The sequence below is a fragment of the Gopherus flavomarginatus genome, chromosome 6, assembly GCF_025201925.1.
Source record: "Gopherus flavomarginatus isolate rGopFla2 chromosome 6, rGopFla2.mat.asm, whole genome shotgun sequence".
Taxonomy (NCBI): domain Eukaryota; kingdom Metazoa; phylum Chordata; order Testudines; family Testudinidae; genus Gopherus; species Gopherus flavomarginatus.
Genome location: NC_066622.1, coordinates 116284528 through 116305798, shown reverse-complemented (window position 1 = coordinate 116305798; position 21271 = coordinate 116284528). Strand labels below are relative to the sequence as shown.

The 21271-nt window shown below is 43.8% G+C and overlaps 1 protein-coding gene across 4 annotated transcripts in view; it reads left to right on the top strand.

The window, feature by feature from the left end:
• PTPRE (protein tyrosine phosphatase receptor type E) overlaps nt 1-21271 on the top strand; it is a 181654-nt gene that overhangs the window by 64207 nt on the left and 96176 nt on the right. The gene's annotated exons all lie outside the window — the stretch shown is intronic.

Genomic DNA, 21271 nt, shown 5'->3' with positions numbered 1-21271 from the left:
ATGTGCCACAAGGACTCATTGTTTTTGGCAGTAGGAGGGTGAAGGGAAAGCCCTCTAACAAGTGTATCTTTTGATGTCTATGTTTAGTACAGCATGCATATTTCAAAAATAGCACTATTACTGTACTGTACACCATCCTTGAATGCAGGTACCATGACTGATGTCTGAAAATGATAATCTCAAAAATCACTGGCAAATCTGGAACCATTAGTCCCCAACTGGTTAGCATTTACCTAATTTGTGAAGCGTAAGCATTACTCTGCCTGCATCATTAGCCCCCTTGCAAAGAAAGAGGAAATGAGGCTAAACATTTGACTAACCTCCAGTGAAAGAAAGGGTAACTGGATTATTAGGTATCAGCAGGGCCGGTGCAAGGATGTTTCGCGCCCTAGGCGAAACTTCCACCTTGTGCCCCCCGTCCGCCCTGAGGCGCCCTCCTTGGGGCAGCTCCCCACCCTCCACCCCCTGCCCTTAGGCACCCCACCTGCCCCAGCTCACCCCTGCTCCACACACGAGCACCCTGAGCTCACCGTGGCTGCTTCACTTCTCCTGCCTCCCAGGCTTGAGGCACCAATCAGCTTAGGCACCGCAATCCTGGGTAGCGGGAGAAATGAAGCAGCCACAGCGTGCTTGGGGAGTAGGCAGGGCAGGGGTGAGCTGGGGTGGGGAGTTCCCCTGCGTGCCGCCCTCCCCCTTCATAAAATGCCCTGGGGATCCTTCAACTGGCAAGGCAAAGACCTGGCAGAAGTCTCACATCCATACGGCATACGGCACATGTTTTTTTCACCCATTTGGTAATGTGCGGTGCGTGCGCGTGCACACACATGTTTTCTTATTTCTTTGCTAACACCTCCACGTTGTTGGCTCTATAAATTGTGTTGAGTTTGACAGGGCAAGTCTGCCTGACACTTTTAGCATTATTTTGCCTCTTTCTTTCATTTAAAAATGGAGTGTTCTGAACTCTTGTGACTTTTATCACAAATGTTGTAATCATAGAATATTAGTGTTGGAAGGGACCTCAGGAGGTCATCTAGTCCAACCCCCTGCTCAAAGAGAGGGGATTGGACCAGATTGCCAGACAGATTTCTACCCCAGTTCCCCAAATGGCCCCCTCAGGGATTGAGTTCACAACTCTGTGTTTAGCAGGCCAATGCTCAAACCACTGAGCTATCCCTCCCCCCAATATGAGCAGAGGAGACCAAAAGCTATACAACAAGGCACCACTGAGAGTAGAACACAGGATCTCCTATTTACTAGACAGGTGCATTAGCCAGTTAAGCCATGGTGCCTGCCTAATGTTTTTGTTTCTCTTAAAGCCCCAATTCCTGGATTCATGAGAATCTTGCCTTTTTTTTTTCTTTTCTTCTTTTTTTTTTTTTAGATGAAAGTTTCTAGCCCACATAGCTTCAGAGAAAAGCTGGAAAGTATAATTCAAGTTTAATCCCCAAAGGGTCACAGAACAGAAATTAAAGAGAAGAAATAGAAAATGAATTTTTTTTTAAAGCTCATTATTTTTAAACTGGTCTTGTGATTTTGGGGGCCTGACTCATGATTTTTGAACATTTTAATGCTGAAAATGTTAGGTAGCAGAGTTAATCATTACTTTAGATTTTGCTTCTTTCTGTTGCTTGCTTCCTCTGCCTTTTTCCCCTGAAGTAGACTTAGTGATACCAGAAAATTCACAATGGATGTTGAAACCTCAATGAAGTGTAACATTATTAGGTTTTCAAATTTTGTTTGTGTCTCCTTACTTCCTTTACCGGCAACAGAATTAATGAAGCACAGTTGTTCACAGGCTTTATTGCCAAATGGTAAAGGTCAAAATGCAGGCAATAAAATTTTATTCCTTCCCCAAGGAGGTTTAGCTGGACAAGATTTTTGATATGTTACACTCTACCATACTTTTGTAATAGCTTTTTAACATGCAGAAGGTAAAGGCATTCAGAACACACAATCATCACAAATGTGTCTGTTATCTAACATTTGGTTCCATTCATAGTTTATGTAGCAAAGAAATCTTGTCTAACCTCTTCCTTTCAACTAAGTACAGCACAGCAGAGTCTGTTTGCTTAATTATCTTGCCGATAGCCCTGGTTTTGGGTCACTTTGCTTTCATTACCTTGAGACAAACTTTTTTACTCCTTCTTCATGCCATTTATCAGAAGGCATAGTTTCCACAGGTGTATTTAGAGATGAATCTTGTTAGGATAGGTTTGACCAAGAAGCCTTCACTAGAGGGCAGTATACAGTATAGACCCAGTTTTCAGTCTTGGAATTCAAACTGGGAGCTTACATCCTGTGTTTTGGGCACGCATCCACTTACACACCTGAGAACAAAAATGTCTGTTTTATGCACTGTTAATTTGTGCATCCAAAGTGGGATAATGATATCTTAATAAGTTATCAACATTTAAAAACAGGGCTTTTTTAAAAGTGTTTGTGAAAATTGTCTGAGAGGTACCTATTAAAAATGTATAATTTGAGATTAATTTTATCACTAGTCTGATAGTTATAGTCATTTCATTTACTAATAGAATTTCTGTGTCATTACTCATTACTGTTGAATTGTCACTTGTAATTTGAGGGATCACTAATATAGGAAGAGCACAGGTGACAGAGTTTGCCAGTAGATAAACTGTTTACTTGTAGAACTGATAAATGAAATTGTTTTCAATTGTTCACTTACACTTGCCTATACTGTAACTTCTGTTCCATATTGTAATTCAAACCCCATTTTAAAACACTCACTCCATTTTGTAAAAGCTTCCTCCAACCTTCATTTTTGCAAACCCTGCTGTAATCTTATTAGTTTAGTTTAGATGTGTGAATGAGGTATGTGTGAATGATGGAATCAACCTCCAGCCCCAGCCAGTCCTGATGAGATAAAGTTTAAATACCAATGGCTGAAGACCTAGACAACAGCCCTAAACAAAGTAAGAAGCATCCACCCTAAAAAGAAAAGAACAACAGAAGGAAGATCAAAGCCAGGTTCAAGGCTGAAAGTCACGCCTGCAATTGATGGGTGATCAATCTAAACCCAGAGGCAGCGTGACACAGCAAGACCTATAGACTTTGAATCCAAACTAAGCCCTCGTCCAGACTAACCCGCGGCATCGGCAGGTTAAAATCGATTGCTCGGGGATCGATATATCGCGTCTAGTCTGGACACGGTGTATCGATCCCCGAGCGCGCTTACATCGATTCCGGAACTCCATCAATCCGAACGGAGTTCCGGAATCGACACGGAGAGCCGCGGACATCGATGCCGCGCCGTCCAGACTGGTGAGTACCTCGATTTTAGAAATTCGACTTCAGCTACGTTATTCCCGTAGCTGAAGTTGCGTATCTAAAATCGATTTTAATTCCTAGTCTGGACGTGGCCTAAAAGCCTATAAAAAAGAAGGGTGAGATGGGTAACATTCTGCTGCCAACATGGAAGGACATCAGTGCCTGCCCAACAGAGATCCAGCTTGTCCTTGTGCCCAGCTTTCCTGGCCAGTTAGCTGCCACAAGCTACGAACCCAAGCTGCAAAATCAAGCCATGAACTTAAGCTATCTTCAGGACTGGTGACTACGCAGCAGCTGCAGAACACCTGATGAGTGTGTGTGTGTGTGTGTGTATAGGTATTAGGTATTACAATGTGAGTGTGTATGTGTGTGTGTGTGTATAGGTAATAGGTATAATGTGTGTGTATAAGAATTAAGATATTAGTTATTAGTCATAAATTGTTATAATAATAAATGTGGCATCTTTGCCTTGTCCCCTTTAATAAGATCCTGCTGGTTTTTACTGGTCTAGTATAATTGGTACAACATACTGCTCTGTTAATAATTATACTATGCACTTTTAAGGTGAAATTTGTTATAGTGTATCACCGTGTCTTTGTGAGTTACAACTGAGAATACCAAATTCAAGACGAACTGCTGAGAAATAGGGCAGACACCCTTCAAAACTGGTGTTTATTCTCCCATAAGATATACCAAACCAGCAACAAAAATAAACCTCTGTTTCACCACACTGGCTAACAAGAAGTCAGAAAAGCAGTTTTCTTGGGCATCCCAGTCCTGAGTTGAACACCCAGATACAAAACTTAAAGATGAGTGGTTATTTAAAACCAACTTAATCAAACAAAAGGGTTCTTCTGATCCCAAAGGACCAGCCACATTACCCAGGTCAATATCTAATTCAGATCTTAACCAATAATCACGCTGTTGCCAATCCTTTAGTATCTAAAATCTGAAGGTTATTTATAAAAAGAAAGAAAGAAAGGTGAGAGTTAAAATTTAGTTAAAGGAATCAGATACATACGATAATTGCAGATTTCTTGGATTACGCTTGTAGCAGTGATGGAGTAAACTATTGGCTTGTTAAGCAGTGATGAGCTCCAGCCGGTTCGCACCGGTTCGTAGGAACCGGTTGTTAAATTTAGAAGCCTTTTTAGAACCGGTTGTTCCAGGAGCGGCTCCGGCCCAGCCCAGGGAGTTGGATCCCGCGGCACCGGTCCTGGTGCTGGCCGAGCGGCTCCAGCCCAGCGAGTTGGATCCCGAGGCACCGGTCCTGGTGCCGGCCGAGCGGCTCTGACCCGGCCCGGCGAGTCGGGCCCCGTGGCGTCAGTCCTGGTGCCGGCCGAGCGGCTCCATCTCGGCGAGTCGGATCCTATGGCGCAGGTCCCGGTGCTGGCCGAGCGTCTCCGGCCCGGCCTGGCCCGGCTTGGGGAGTTGGGCTCCACGACGCCGGTCCCGGTGCCAGCCGAGTGGCTCCAGCCCAGCCCTGGGAGCTGGATCCTGCAGCGCCGGTTGCGGTCCCGGCGGAGTGGACCCGGCCCCGGCCCCAGGCAGTGTGGTAAGGGGGCAGGGAGAAGGGAGGAGGTGTTCAGTGGGTTGTGGGGGGATGGATAAGGGTCGGGGCGGTTAGAGGGCAAGGAACAGAGGGATTGAATGGGGGGTAAGGGTCCCGGGGGCAGTCAGGAAGAAATAGGGTTGGATGAGGTGGTGGGGGCAGTCAGGGACAGAGAGAAGGGGTGGTTGGATGGGGCCGCGGTCCCGGGGGGCTATCAAGAATGAGAGGAGGGGTTGGATGGGGCGGCAAGGGGACAGGGAAGGGGAGGAATGGGTCAGGTGTCCCGGGGCGGATGTCAAGGAACATAGGGGGTTGGATGGGGCACGACCCCCCGGGGGAGGCATGACGCCCTTGTGAGGTAAGGAGGAGGGAACCTGTTGTTAATATTTTGGCAGCTCATCACTGTTGTTAAGTCTTGGTTGCTTCCAAATCATTGGGTGGTCCTCAGTCCTTTGGTTAGAACACTCCCGTTAGTACAAGTTCAAAGTCCAGAGATTTGAGCAGGAAAGAAGCAAAATGGAGATGGTTTCAGCACCTTTTATAACTTCTCTCAAGTGAAGGGAAGCCTATTGTTCTCACTGTGAAAAATTACAGGTAGCAAGATGGGTCACGTGGGCAGTCATATGTCCATGCATGATTTCGCTTATTCATAGCAGGAAAGTCAATTAAGTGTCGATATGTGTCTCCCATGGTCCACTGTGAGTTAAGTGTTCCTTGATGAGCCACTTAACTTGGATAGTCTCTCCTGGATGTGCAGGCTAAATGCCTTGTGGGCATTACCCCAGGAGCAAACATACTTGAAATATAGGTATAGACCCAATGCTCATAACTTCAAATACAAAAATGATACATGCATGCAAATGCATAATCATATTCAGCAAACCATAACCTTTCCATAGAAACCTTACTTGACATACTTTGTACAAGATTTGTTGCAATTATACAACAGTGGTAGCAACAGTGATCTGCATGGTCATATTTTATCAGATAACGTCACACAGAGTGGTGGTATTTCTTGACTTTTCCTCTCCACTGACCTGGTAATTGTAAGTAGGAAAGCAGATATGTTACAGGTGGTCAGTTTGGAACTTAAACGTAGACAACACCGCAACAGCTGCAGATGAGCAACAATACCTTCTTTATTTTTCTGCAGAAATTTACAGATTTAACGGCTACTTTCATACAACAGTTTTTAAGGTGGACTATTAAGATAGACTATTCACCTGTGAATCACTAGCTGTTACAGCAGAACATAACCATTTAGCACTTCATATAGTAGATATAAGTAATCACATAAATCTCTGGCCAGTGAGTAAGAATCAGTGACTACCAAGAAATATGTCCTCTTAAAGGACAAACAACATTGTCATGGATGTGCTGCTGTGGATTGCCAAGATGTGACCACAGGTATAGGAGTATGTTCTGGCATGTTCCTTGCACTCTGATGCCAAGGACAAGCTTTTGTTTTCTCTTCAATGATATAATCTAGCTCAGGCCACAAAGTAACTTTTGGCATTTTTCCTTTACATTTAATTATAGAAGTATAACACTGGAAGGGACCTCACCAAGTCATCTGTCATGGTATAATCCCCACTCTGAACCTTAGCGTCCAAAAAGATGGGGTACCAGCATGAATTCCTCGAAGCTTAATTACCAGCTTAGAACCTGTAGCGCTGCCACCAACCAGGAATTCCAGTGCCTGGTACACTCTGGTCCCCCCAAAACCTGGCCCGGGGACCCCCAAGACCCAGACCCTCTGGATCTTAACACAAGGAAAGTAAACCCTTTCCTTCACTGTTGCCTCTCCCAGACTTCCCCTCCCTGGGTTACCCTGGAAGATCACTGTGATTCAAACCCCTTGAATCCTGAAACAGAGAGGAAAATGCACCTTCCCCCCTCCTTCTCTCTTCCCCTCCCAGATTCTCCCTGAGAGAGACAGTAATCCTAACACAGAGAGAATTTAGCCTCTCTCTCCCCCTTCCCTCCTTTCTCCCCACCAGTTCCCTGGTGGATCCAGACCCCGTCTCCTGGGGTCTCACCAGAATAAAAAAACAATTAGGTTCTTAAACAAGAAAAGCTTTTAATTAAAGAAAGAAAAAACAGTAAAAATTATCTTTGTAAATTTAAAAAAATGTAATAGGTACAGGGTCTTTCAGCTATAGACACTGGGAACACCCTCCCAGCCCAAGTATACAAGTACAAATTAAAATCTTTTCAGCAAAATACCAGTTTGAACTCCTTCCAGCCAAATGCACATTTGCAAATAAAGAAAACAAACATAAGCCTAACTCGCTTTATCTATCTAGTACTCACTATTTGGAATCTATAAGAACCTGTATCAAGGAGATTGGAGAGAAACCTGGTTGCACATCTGGTCCCTCTGAGCCCGCAGAGTGAACAGCCACCAAAACTAACAGGGCAGCACAAAAACTTCCCTCCCTCAAGATTTGAAAGTATCCTGTCCTCTGATTGGTCCTCTGGTCAGGTGACAGCCAGGCTTCCTGAACGTGTTAACCCTTTACCGTCAAAGAGATATAAAGTACTTCTGTGTTATTAACTTTTCTTATCTGTTTATGACATCATCTAATCCAGTCTCCTGCACTGAGGCAGGACTAAGTATTATCTAGAACCATCCCTGATAGGTGTTAGTCTAACCTGTTCTTAAGAACCTGCAAAAACAGAGATTCAACAACCTCCTTATGTAATTTGTTCCTCTGCTTAATTACCCTTACATTAATGAAGTTTTTCCTAATGTATGACCTAAATCTCCCTTGCTGCAATTTAAGCCCATTCCTACTTCTCCTATCATCAGTGGTTCAGGTGAACAATTTATCACTCTCCTCTTTATAACAACCGTTTACGTACTTGAAGACTGTTATATCCTTCCCTCAGTCTCCTCTTCTGCAGATTAAACAAATCCAATTTTTTCAATCTTTCCTTGTGTGGCGCCCAGAATTGGACACAGTAATCCAGTTGGGGCCTTATCAGTGCTGAGAAGAGTGGAAGAATTACTTCTCATGTCTTGCTTACTACAGTCCTGCTAATACATCCCTGAATGATGGTCACTTTTTTTGCAACTGTGTTACCTTGTTGATTTATATTTAATTTGTGACCCACCACAACCTCAGATCCTTTTCTGCAGTACTCCTTCCTAGGCAGTCATTTCCCATTTTGTATTTGTGCAATTGATTATTCTTTCCTAAGTAGTGCTTTGCATTTGTCCTTATTGAATGTCACCCTCTTTATTTCAGACAGTTTCTCCAGTTTGTCAAGAACATTTTGAATTGTAATCTTGTCCTGCAAAGTACTTGCAATCCCTCTAAGCTTGGTGGTATGCACAGACTCAGGACAGATCCCTGTGGTACGCCATTTGATATGCCCTTCCAGCTTGATTGTGAACTATTGATAACTACTTTCTGAATATGCTTTCCCAACTAGTTGTGCACCCACCTTATAGTAAATTCATCTAGACCAATGGTGGGCGACCTGCGGCCCATCAGGTTAATCTGCTGGTGGTTCGTCAGGCTATTTGTTTACATTTGCATGGCCCTCTGCAGTTCCCAGTGGCCACGGTTCGCTGTTCCCGGCCACGGGGAACTTCGAGCGGACCTGAGTAGAGGCATCCAGGATTGGGTCTCCATCTGGAACAGGTGCCGGTGAAGGAGCCAAAATCAGTGTTGGCATAAGTGATGAGGCCTTCCAAAACCATGCAATTTTATAAATAATTATATCATACTCTTTTACTTTGCACTGCCCAGTGGGAAATGAAATCAGTATCTGTTATCCTAAAAGTTATGAGTAATAAAGCTAGGACCCCATAATATTTGCTGAGCCATGGTCATGTATATGTAATGCTGACAGACCCTGGTCGTCGGTGGGCAGGAGTGAACCTGGGACCTCTGGAGCTAAATGTATGAGCCTCTACTGCATGAGCTAAAAGCCATATGACTGTTGGCTAAGGCTGTAGAGCACTCATTAATCTCTCTCTCTAAGTAGTCTCAGTGCCAATATACCTAGGAGGTGTGTGGGTTACATATACTCCACGATCATCAGCAAAGGTCCTTCAGCTGCTAACTAGTAGTAATCTGTCATAGTAGCTGGGGCCAGTCTCTGTGGTGGATAATGATCACATGCACTAAGCCAGAGTGTGACAAATAAACATTCAGGCCATGTCTACACAAACACCTGCAGTCTGGCAAGTTGGGGTGTAGATCTGCAGTGCTCCAGTGTGCTGTGCACTAACCGTCAGGTAGGCCTTGCTGCTGTGCACTGAAAGTTTACCAGTATGCACTGACATACTGCAAGGGTGCAGGGTGGGGAGCTGTTTGTGTTGGAATTATTTTCAGCCAGCTCTATGAAATCGATGGCTATGGTCATCTGGAATAATACTACATAAAATCTCATTTTCCTGCTGTTTTCTCATTCAGTACCAGATTGAAAAGCTATTTAATCTGCCTATTTTCTTACTTGTGAAGCCTTCACAGGCGAGTCTTCACTGAACTAGAAAAATATTAGCTAGAAAATTCTTTCCATGCTTGAATGGCAAAAAATCTATACGAGTCTCTGTGTTGCCATATAATGTGACCTCTCCATCCTAGGGCAGTTAAAAATAGAATCTCACTTTTATATTCTTCTGGAAACCAGATACAGGTTGACATTTTGGCCCCATGGAAATCAATGGCCAAATTCCTATCAACTTCAGTAAGACTAGGATTTCACCCAGTTTCCATCAAAGGTGATGTGAATGATTGATCTGTCAGGAGGTCAGATATTCATGTCCACTGCTTTCCATCCAATTTATTCATTTGTTATTTTTGCTTTGTCTAGTGTCTTTTTGCCAACTGGATTTTCCTCCTCTATCAGTATAATGTGAGTTATGACTTTTCCTTCCTATGGGACACATCGCATGCCCACTGAAATACCAAATCAAGATCAGCATGAGAACAGCTATTAAAGAGTTCTTAGCCTTTTTAAAAAACTCTGTAACATGCCTTTGCCCAAGCCCAATATTTATACTTCATCTGTCTGATCACAAAGACCATTCAGTTCTGTAGGCTGATGAGTAATCCTTGAAAATAATGTAACTGACTCATGTTTTTTGGAACTAAAGTATCCACTTTGATGCTTGCTAGTGCCAGATGAAGACAATTGCGAACAATCACGAGCCAAATACTCAGCAGAGCTCTGAAAAACTTCACATCTCTTTGTGAATTCTAACACTAACCCTCTGTTAGGTTGTATCAAGATTTTGCATGCTATCCTTCACTTGCATGATTTTGGTTGGCTACACTGTGTAACGATTGGCTTCACAGTGATTTTTTCCTGCTATGCAGTTCTTCATTGAAAACAGAAGTGTGTTTCAGTAACACACCAGTTAGATCCTTTCAACTGTGGCTTTCCTGGCAATTGCTGGCAAACTTTAAATCTTTTTAAGACACTGACCCAGTTGAGATGGCTAATCATTCTTCAGCACAAAAAGTGGGAATGTTGTTTTTTCCATGGCGTTAAATCTACACCACCCAAATCCCCAGCATGGTCCCTAGGAACCCTGTGAATGTCCAGAGAACAGCTCTGCAACATTCAGGAAAAGACTGAGTATACCCTGATGTGCTCTATGAAGACTATAATGTATTGCATCCTGATACAACCATTAATGCATTTCCTATATCTGCTTCCAGCCAAACTGGAGGTCCTTTAAAGTGGAGCTCACCTTCCCCTGGATCTATGGGAAACCCATTACATAACAAGGGTAGGTGTCTTCTCTCTCTAGTCGTCTTGCTCTGAGTTTAGGAAATGGAAAGCCCTTTTTCTTGCTATACCTTCATTACTTGTTTTTCTCATTTGCCAGTGCCAGTCTCTTACAGGCGTGTTCTTCTGTCTGCAGGTGACTTCATCTTTGTGTTTCCAAATAAATTTAAAAAAAAAGCATTTCAGGCTTTTATACCAATACATTGCTTCTCACTGAGCAAGTGTGCCACATGAGCAATATTCCTGAGTACCTTTGGTTTATCTTGAAAATTCTGCTGTCTTGTGCGCTTTTTGTAAATGAATTCAGCGCTTGGGATTTCCTTGCAGTAATTTCCACAGCCTTCTGGCATGTGAAACCATGCTCAGATACACACTATTCCTGTATTGCCTCCCTTTGTACACCAGCCTATCATGAAAGGTGTCTTTTAAGACAGCATTGAGTTCACAGTAAATCTGCTACAATTCAGTTGCAGCCCTCCCAAGTCTGCTACAATCTGTGCAATTATTTTCCCCCATTTCTTGGTTTCTTTTATGAAACAGAAATCTCCAAGATTAAAAGAGTGAAATTTTACCTTCCATCATGCTCAGGAGAGTGGGTACAAACTGGTCTTTTGCACGGCATGTGCAGCTATAAATACAACGCTTTATGTAAGCACTCTGCTATTCCTTATTCTCATCAAATGTTTTGAAAACCTGCCAACACCTTTATTAGTGTCCAATGTCAATTGCTTTTCAAAGGTATTCAAGAGAAGTCATTGTAAGTGCTAAAACAGATTAGCTGAAGCTCCAATTGATAGAAGGTTTCTTTTCTGATCATGTAAAGTAAAAGAGAAGTTTATCAACTGTAGAATTCGTCCCATTCACTCATGGAAGCTCCAGCAGTTTACCTACTGACTCCACCTTTATCCCTGGCTTCATTTCAAGTTGAGGAACTGTAGAAAGTTCTTCTTCCAAGCTAATGTCTACTATTGTATGTGTAGAGTTTTTAACTTTAGCATCATGTTGCATTATAGTGCTAACCTGCTGAAATGTATATTTCGGGTAGGCCATGTGTAATGATAAATATAATGAGGCCTAATTTTTATTTTTATTTATATTTATTTATTTATTTATTTATTTATTATGAAGTGGACAACGTCCAAAATAAATACTAAATTCCATTGGGGTATTCATTGCACTAAATGCAGGAATTTTCAATAATCTACCAGGTTTTTTCTGTGTAGAACAATGGGCTTAATATATATCCTTATCAGGTAGTTACTGCTTGATTCTTCCAGCAAGTCCTCCTCATCCTAGTACTCATCTCCATAGCAAGAAAGGACAATATGAAGTGGTAAATTAAGATGCAAGTGTGGCAAGTTGAGTCAATGTAAGTTTTGCCCTCATGGAGTGTGGATGTAAATCTTCATATGATCAATAGCAATATGTCCACCATGATGAATATATTGTATGATGGTATCAAAGGATTCAATTTAAGTAGATATCCAATTAGACCTAGCTAATCCAATTTCTGAAAGCCAAATGTTGATAGAATATTTCAAAATAACATAGAGCAGTGCTACCAGCTGCTTACTCCTTCAGATCAAAACAAGACAAAATCTAATTCTGAGTCCTCATAGGAAAGCAGCATGTGAATGTAATGCTTATCCATCTTGTAAAAGGCCGTTGTGTGATTAGTTATCTAATCTTAAGAATGGACCATGAGAGAATAGAGCAGTGTTCATGATGAACCTGTTAGTATATTGAAACTGTTTGATAAATTGCACAAAAAAGTAAGCATGTATCCTCACTATGTTTAGTATACTCATCGTCAAAGAATTTATAGAGGAGGTATGAACAAGCGTGTAGAAGGAGAGAAAAGAAAATGTAAGATGATGCTTAATGACCCTTTTTAGCTGCTTTGTCATACACTTATAGCTTTATAGCTTTATTATTTTTAAAATTATTGTTCCAACCAAATCCATTAAGTTCTCAAGAGCCTTTAGGAATGGATACAAGGACTAAGGAAAGGTTTTTAGCGTTCACATTTATACAATAGCTCTAATCGAGTCATTCACATTCTTTGGTTTTTAAAAATATATTTTTGTTATTTGCTTATTTGCCATGTTTCTCATGTTCTGATTTCTTTCTGATTGAGCCTTTTCTTTCCCCAATGCCTCATGTTATCTCACTGTATTTATCCTCCTTAAACTCTCATTCCGAAGACGAAGAAAATATAATTTTGCTGATTGAGTTTTTTCTAAGTTTAGTAATTACTTTTTATATGTTGACACTGTAAAAGCATAAACTTGGATTATTCTTAGACATGAAGCTTTAAACTGTATCATAGTGCAGTGCGCTTACTATCTCATACCCAAGGACAAAATTCAATGGATGTTTTATCTTTCCCTTAATTCTGTATAAAATAGTGGAAATGCATTGATTGTTTTTGCAGCATCTGTTATTTTTTCCGTCCTTCTGTCTAATTAAGAATTAATCATTAATTAAAACATTCTTTAGTAACCACAGTTGAATGTTTTTCTTGTCAATATAGGAACTCTTGTGCAGCACTTCATTGTTGTTTTGATGGAGTTTAGCTTTACAGATTTCATATCGCTGCTGGTTGTTTAAGAATTTTCGCACCTAATTTGTGATAACTGGGAGAGAGGAACTTGCAGTGATTATAACAATCAGTGTGTCTTTCCTCTGAAGTTGGAGTTTTTGCTGTTGATGCCTAGGGTATGTCTACACTACCTACCGGATTGGTGGGCAATGATTGATCCAGTGGGGGGCGATTTATCGTGTCTCATCTAGACACGATAAATCGATCCCCGAGTGCTCTCCCGTCAACTCCTGTACTCCGCTGCCGCAAGAGGTGCAGGCGGAATCGACGGGGGGAGCAGCCGCAGTCGACTGACCGCAGTGAAGACACCATGGTGAATAGGTCTAAGTACGTCGACTTCAGCTTATTCACGTAGCTGAAGTTGTGTAACTTAGATCGATTCCTCTCCTCTACCCCCCCAGTGATGCTTGGTGGGGCCTCTAATGATTAGGGAAGGTTTGAGGAGGTTGGATCACACTCCCTGATTTTAGCAATAGAAGGGAGTGAAAGAACAGAAAACTGACAAACACCCCAAAAAATCTGTCAAGAGGAAGTGGGATTGATCCCAGTCGTTGTCCTGCCTCCCTTCCTGTAACCTCTGGATGCTCTTCTGCATGAGTTTAGAGTGAAGACAGTGGCATCATCCCCCTGAAAATCCACTGGAAAATTCCCAAGGGAGTTGTTAATGCTGACAATGCTGTCCTGACATCCCTGGTAGGACATAAACTCTTAATAAACCCTGTTGGTTCTCTGGGAAACTTTCCCCTGGATGTCAGGAGAAAGGAGAGCCCTGCCACCTATCTCTTCCCTGAGCTTCTAAATCATTCCCACTGGAAGGCATGGAATGCAGAGGAAACCAGCAGCTTCAGGGCCACACAGTTTTCTACATTTTGGCCCTCCTTTGTCTTTGCATGGGGAGAGTATATGAACTGGCAGAGAAAGTATGTAACAGACTACTTACATTGCAGCATGCAGGTTGCAAAGAAACAGATCTTTCAGTCTATTCCGAGAAGTGATATCTTGGTATCTTAGGTTAGATGATATCAGTGGACACACTGAGCTGCTGAAAGGCGATCTTGAATATTACAATTTATTTTGGCAAATCCTAAGCAGTAATACAAACTAGTGTCAAAACTGAACACATAATAAAAAAAACAGAATGGTGTTTTGATTTAAATAAGTAACAAGCCATAATACTGAATTAATTGGCTTTACCTAAAATTCTTTATATCTCTTTTATTGGAAGTTAAACACTTCTGAGAATTGCTGCATAATTTTTTATAGGCATTTCTCATAAAAATGAGCCTATGTAGCATAATACTGTGTACAAGATATTGGAGCATATTGGTATGCTTGTGTGTGATCTGAGACCTTTGTCCTAGGGCTTGTCTACATCAGAAAGTTGCAGCGCTGGTGAGGGAGTTACAGCGCTGCAACTTTGAAGGTGTACACATCTGCAGGGTACCACCAGCGCTGCAACTCCCTGTTTGCAGCGCTGGCCGTACTCCCGTTTTGTCTCGGGTGTAGAGGATCCAGCGCTGGTGATCCAGCGCTGGTAATCCAATGTAGACACTTACCAGCGCTTTTCTTGACCTCCGTGGAAGGAGGAAGCCTCTGGTAATCAAGCTGGTCTCCTTTCCCGGTTTGCTCTCTCGTTCCCGGAGCCCAGAGCAAGCAGGTCTCCTTCCCTGCGGTTTGCTGGGTGGCTCCGGGAACGCGAGAGCAAACCGCGGCGAAGCGGGTCTCCTTTCCCGGTTTGCTCTCTCGTTCCCGGAGCCCCGAGCAAGCAGGTCTCCTTCCCTGCGGTTTGCTGGGTGGCTCCGGGAACGCGAGAGCAAACCGCGGCGAAGCGGGTCTCCTTTCCCGGTTTGCTCTCTCGTTCCCGGAGCCCAGAGCAAGCAGGTCTCCTTCCCGGGGTTTTGCTGGGTGGCTCCGGGAACGCGAGAGAAAACCGCGGCGAAGCGGGTCTCCTTTCCCGGTTTGCTCTCTCGTTCCCGGAGCCCCGAGCAAGCAGGTCTCCTTCCCTGCGGTTTGCTGGGTGGCTCCGGGAACGCGAGAGCAAACCGCGGCGAAGCGGGTCTCCTTTCCCGGTTTGCTCTCTCGTTCCCGGAGCCCAGAGCAAGCAGATCTCCTTCCCTGCGGTTTGCTGGGTGGCTCCGGGAATGAGAGAGCAAACCGCGGCGAAGCGGGTCTCCTTTCCCGGTTTGCTCTCTCGTTCCCGGAGCCCAGAGCAAGCAGATCTCCTTCCCTGCGGTTTGCTGGGTGGCTCCGGGAACGAGAGAGCAAACCGCGGCGAAGCGGGTCTCCTTTCCCGGTTTGCTCTCTCGTTCCCGGAGCCCCGAGCAAGCAGGTCTCCTTCCCTGCGGTTTGCTGGGTGGCTCCGGGAACGAGAGAGCAAACCGCGGCGAAGCGGGTCTCCTTTCCCGGTTTGCTCTCTCGTTCCCGGAGCCCAGAGCAAGCAGATCTCCTTCCCTGCGGTTTGCTGGGTGGCTCCGGGAACGAGAGAGCAAACCGCGGCGAAGCGGGTCTCCTTTCCCGGTTTGCTCTCTCGTTCCCGGAGCCCCGAGCAAGCAGGTCTCCTTCCCTGCGGTTTGCTGGGTGGCTCCGGGAACGAGAGAGCAAACCGCGGCGAAGCGGGTCTCCTTTCCCGGTTTGCTCTCTCGTTCCCAGAGCCCAGAGCAAGCAGATCTCCTTCCCTGCGGTTTGCTGGGTGGCTCCGGGAACTAGAGAGCAAACCGCGGCGAAGCGGGTCTCCTTTCCCGGTTTGCTCTCTCGTTCCCGGAGCCCAGAGCAAGCAGGTCTCCTTCCCTGCGGTTTGCTGGGTGGCTCCGGGAACGAGAGAGCAAACCGCGGCGAAGCGGGTCTCCTTTCCCGGTTTGCTCTCTCGTTCCCGGAACCCCCCTTGAAGCCGCCCAACAGCGCTGCAGTGTGGCCACATCTAACACCACTTGCAGCGCTGGTTGCTGTAAGTGTGGCCACTCTGCAGCGCTGGCCCTATACAGCTGTACTAATACAGCTGTAACAACCAGCGCTGCAAAACTTTAGATGTAGACATGGCCCTAGACTGTAGATGTAGTGCCCTCTTCTGAACAAGTATATGGACAACTTGTATTTCCTGAGTTGATGAAAATGTTGCTACGCTTGAAGTCTTCTTCAAAGTTCAGTGGAACAAAATGTTTTTCTCTTTTTATTCCTCTTCTCAACTGAGTAACATTGCTAATATTGCTGATTGCAACACATTGCAAATGCAATGTCAGAGGAACAGTATGACAAAAACTCTTGGGATAATGGGAATCAGCTGCTGTTCCTAATCGGACATGAATACTAAATTTATCTGCTTATTGGATTGTTGTAAATATTGCTTGTCTCTAGGTGTCATGCGAACTGCAACAGTGGTCATTCAGCACAGAGGTGAATAAATTGTCTTTGTCACGGTCCAGGTTAAAGTGTGGCTGCATATGGAGAGTACTAGGCTAAACTTCTGCTTTGTACATTAATTTATATAAAGTATACTACTTCCTCAAAGGTTTTATAGTCTGGGATTCTAAGAATGTTTTAAATAGCAGTTCAAATTGAAATAAATAATTATTAAAGTATTCACATCAGTCCAGATTTTTTTTCAGTTTAACAGCATTAATTCTTGTTTCCATTTGGTTTGTGGACCACCACAATTTCCAGCAGACCATCGTCACATTTTAATCACTCTTGAGTATAGTGAAATAGGGAGGGTAAATAAGGTCGACCCCTGAATAGCATATGAGACAGCCCAGAGTAAGGCAGATACTGTGAAAGTTATATAATACCTTGTTATACAGTCAAGCGTCCTCAAAGAGATTACTTTAGATGAATCTTACACTGAAACCAAAGACTTTATGTTGGTTAACGTCATGTTATTAATTGTAACAATTACAGAGTTGTTAGAATTTTTCCATTGCCAATTACTGAAATTTTAGTCACTACTGTATAGTATTTTCTGTAATTCTGTGACATTAGTGATTATCATGATGATGTGGCTTCCAGGGTGGTTGTTTTGCAGTATTCCTCACTATTGTCATAATAACTTTAGGACATGTTGCAGAGATACACCATAGGGCTGTATCTCACTGTGTAAATATATATGTTTTGCTGTTTGTGGGGAGGGGAGAAGTTATGTGTACTTTTTTAAGTATGTATTTTAAGAAAGATTGATAACTGAATAATTCTGGAGTTACATTTTATCCTGTAATTATTTAGATGATCAATGAACAGGGAACTGTAAAGAAAACTTCTACCTAACTCTAACAATGTTTTGGTTGAAGCTTTTTCCCACGTCCAGATAGCACTCACAGCTGATGTAATGTTTATGGGTCACAGTCCTTGACTCTGAGCTATGCACTTATACACTTCCGCTAGTAAGTTTCTTTCCTGACTTTGTCTCTCATCTTCAGAGAGACAGGAAGTTTTCATAACTGATAGTGGAGCATTAATCCCTATCCATCTCTTATGCACCAGTTGACTGGGAAACATTTTTTTTTCTGAAGCCAGTAAATCTGAACTTCTCTTTTGAAAGCCTTCAATTAAATTATTTTAAAGCTGCTAGATTTCAGCTGTTATTTTACAACTGTACATCTTCTAAAGGAAAATATTTTGAACCTTAATATCATAAGTCTCAGCAAATGGAGCTGTTACTTTTACAGACATATCAACCAGTTTTGCAGATAACCAATAAATTGAACAGTACAAGTGTAGTTCTTACTCTTTTCAAGTCTTGTGGCTTCACAATGACAAGAAAACATTTCACTTTGATAATGCCTTCATTTTAAATAACTATGGGTAAAAGTGTATGTGTAAGTTTGCATCCTGTAGAAGATGCTACTTGAAGCTAAAGCCACCTGTTCCAAGGTGCTTGTTTTGAGTTGCTGAGAGTTGTACTAGCAACCCACAACTCTAAAGGGCTATTTGGCAGCTGTGAATCAATGCACCAGAGATGCCTCAGGCACATCGCCTTACTCCTGGCTATGATCTTTACATAAAGGGTTAGGAGGTGTACCCACTGCACTCCTCTAGGATTCTGCCACACTGGGAAATCCTTAAGACAAATAGATTGACTTTGGGCAAACAGATCCATTGACTTACTTGACCACTTTGCTTAGCTGACCAGTACAAAATGTAGGGGTATTGTAACGCTTGGTCAGTTGTTTATACTCTGTGAATCAGTGCCAGAAGTGACCATTAGATCAATGGTTTTCAAACTTTGGATCACAACTGAGTACTGGGTCTCAGAATGCAAGGCACTGGGTCACCTTATTCAGCACCCAGGGACCCTGGTTGCTAGCCAGTAAAAACTAGTAGTCCCTACCTGTCTCTACCGGGTGCGCTGCACCCCGGAAGCGGGCAACAGCAGGTCCGGCTCCTAGGCAGGAGGGCCACGTCGCTCTGCGCATTGCCCCTGCCCCGAGCACTGGCTTGGCGGATGGTGCCTGTGGGCAAGAGCCACATGGAGCTGCTTGTGTGCCTCCACCTAGAAGCTGGATCTGTCTCTGCACTGCAGCTGCGCCACTGACTAGGAACTGCCAGAAGTAAGCCCATTCCGCAACCCCGGAGTCCCTTCCTCTACCCCAAACTCCTCATCCTTGACCCCACCCAAGAGTCTGCACCATCAGCCCTGACCCCCCTCCTCCTGCCCAATCCCTTTCCCCAGCCCAGAGCTCCCTCCCACAGCGTGAATCCTTCATTCTCGGATCTACCTCACAGCCCTTACCCCCATACCCTAGCCCTGAGCCCCCTCCCACACCCAAATCCCTCATCCTCAGCTCTGTTGGGTCGCGAGCATCAACAAGTTTCTTCAGCTGGGTCGCCAGAAAAAAAGTTTGGGAAAACCACTGCATTAGATCATCTAGTTTGACCTCTTGTATAACATATACTATTAAATTTTTACCTGTTACCCATGTATTGAGTGCAATCGCTCTTTGACTAAAGCATATCTACCCAGAAAGACGTCCAGTAGTGTTTAGAAGCCATCATGAGATGGAGAATCCACCAGTTCCCATCGTAGTTTGTTCTAGGGGTTAATCATCCCTACTGTTAAAAATGATTGTTTTAGTTCTTATTTTAGTTAGTCTAGCTTCAGCTGCCAGCCATTGGTTCTTGTTATGCTTTTCTCTGCTGAGATCCTGAAGATCTTTGCTATTGTTTCCTTACAGGTTCTTGTACCACAGTGGGCACTCTTACCTTAGGGTGCTGCCCCTTCTCTCAGGGGCAGACTGCAGTCTGAAGTGGCCACACATCATCGGCAAGGGGGTTTGGACCTGCTGCCTTTCCAGCCCCAGCTGCCTCCCTGCAGCCCTAGCACCTCCCGTGGCCTTTAGCAAGCTCTCAGCCTGGGGACTTGCCAGGCCAGAGCTCCTCAGCTCTGCCTGCCTTTCCCCAGCCCTGCTCTGCCTCAGGTACCCTGCTTGCTTTCCCAGGCAGCCTGGTCTGCTCTGCTCCTCAGCTGGAGCAAGAGTCTTCTCTCACTCCCTCCTTTTATCAGGGACAGCTGTGCCCTAATTGGATGCAACCACACCTGTGGCTGACTACCCAAACAGCCTCCCTTGGCTACTTTTAACCCTTCGTAACGAAGTGGGGTGACCGCTCCACTACAGTTCTCAAAGTGTGTTTTTTATTACTTTCCAGTAGCTTTTCACATCTGATTCTCATAGACTCATAGACTCTAGGACTGGAAGGGACCTCGAGAGGTCATCGAGTCCAGTCCCCTGCCCTCACGGCAGGACCAAATACTGTCTAGACCATCCCATATAGACATTTATCTAACCTACTCTTAAATATCTCCAGAGATGGAGATTCCACAACTTCTCTAGGCAATCTATTCCAGTGTTTAACTACCCTGACAGTTAGGAACTTTTTTCCTAATGTCCAACCTAAATCTCCCTTGCTGTAGTTTAAGCCCATTGCTTCTTGTTCTATCATTGGAGGCTAAGGTGAACAAGTTTTCTCCCTCCTCCTGATGACACCCTTTTAGATACCTGAAAACTGCTATCATGTCCCCTCTCAGTCTTCTCTTTTCCAAACTAAACAAACCCAATTGTTTCAGCCTTCCTTCATAGGTCATGTTCTCAAGACCTTTAATCATTCTTGTTGCTCTTCTCTGGACCCTCTCCAATTTCTCCACATCTTTCTTGAAATGCAGTGCCCAGAACTGGACACAATACTCCAGTTGAGGCCTAACCAGCGCAGAGTAAAGCGGAAGAATGACTTCTCGTGTCTTGTTTACAACACACCTGTTAATGCATCCCAGAATCACGTTTGCTTTTTTTGCAACAGTATCACACTGTTGACTCATATTAAGCTTGTGGTCCACTATGACCCCTAGATCTCTTTCTGCCATACTCCTTCCTAGACAGTCTCTTCCCATTCTGTATGTGTGAAACTGATTGTTCCTTCCTAAGTGGAGCACTTTGCATTTATCTTCATTGAACTTCATCCGGTTTACCTCAGACCATTTCTCCAATTTGTCCAGATCATTTTGAATTTTGACCCTGTCCTCCAAAGCAATTGCAATCCCTCCCAGTTTGGTATCGGTCCACAAACTTAATAAGCGTACTTTCTATGCCAACATCTAAATCGTTGATGAAGATATTGAACAGAGCCGGTCCCAAAACAGACCCCTGCGGAACCCCACTTGTTATACCTTTCCAGCAGGATTGGGAGCCATTAATAACTACTCTCTGAGTACGGTTATCCAGCCAGTTATGCACCCACCTTATAGTAGCCCCATCTAAATTGTACTTTCCTAGTTTATCTATAAGAATATCATGCGAGACCGTATCAAATGCCTTACTAAAGTCTAGGTATATCACATCCACCGCTTCTCCCTTATCCACAAGGCTCGTTATCCTATCAAAGAACGCTATCAGATTAGTTTGACACGATTTGTTCTTTACAAATCCATGCTAGCTATTCCCTATCACCTTACCACCTTCCAAGTATTTGCAGATGATTTCTTTAATTACTTGCTCCATTATCCTCCCTGGCACAGAAGTTAAACTAACTGGTCTGTAGTTTCCTGGGTTGTTTTTATTTCCCTTTTTATAGATGGGCACTATATTTGCCCTTTTCCAGTC